The 308-nt window shown below is 33.4% G+C and overlaps 1 protein-coding gene across 12 annotated transcripts in view; it reads right to left on the reverse strand.

Annotated features, from left to right (window-relative positions):
• MPDZ (multiple PDZ domain crumbs cell polarity complex component) overlaps positions 1–308 on the reverse strand; it is a 174042-nt gene that overhangs the window by 105166 nt on the left and 68568 nt on the right. The window lies entirely within an intron of this gene.

Here is a 308-nt window from a genome sequence, read left to right on the forward strand (position 1 = left end):
AAAGAATGAAATTAGAACACTCCCTAACACCATACACCAAAATAAACTCAAAATGGATTAAAGACCTAAATGTAGGACCGGACACTATAAAACTCTTAGAGGAAAACATAGGAAGAACACTCTTTGACATAAATCGCAGCAAGATCCTTTTTGACCCACCTCGTAGAGTAATGGAAATAAAAACAAAATAAACAAATGGAACATAATGAAACTTAAAAGCTTTTGCACAAAAAGCAACCTATAAACAAGATGAAAAGACAACCCTCAGAATGGGAGAAAATATTTGCAAATGAATCAACGGACAAAGT

The sequence above is a fragment of the Physeter macrocephalus genome, chromosome 9 (genome assembly GCF_002837175.3).
Source record: "Physeter macrocephalus isolate SW-GA chromosome 9, ASM283717v5, whole genome shotgun sequence".
NCBI lineage: Eukaryota > Metazoa > Chordata > Mammalia > Artiodactyla > Physeteridae > Physeter > Physeter macrocephalus.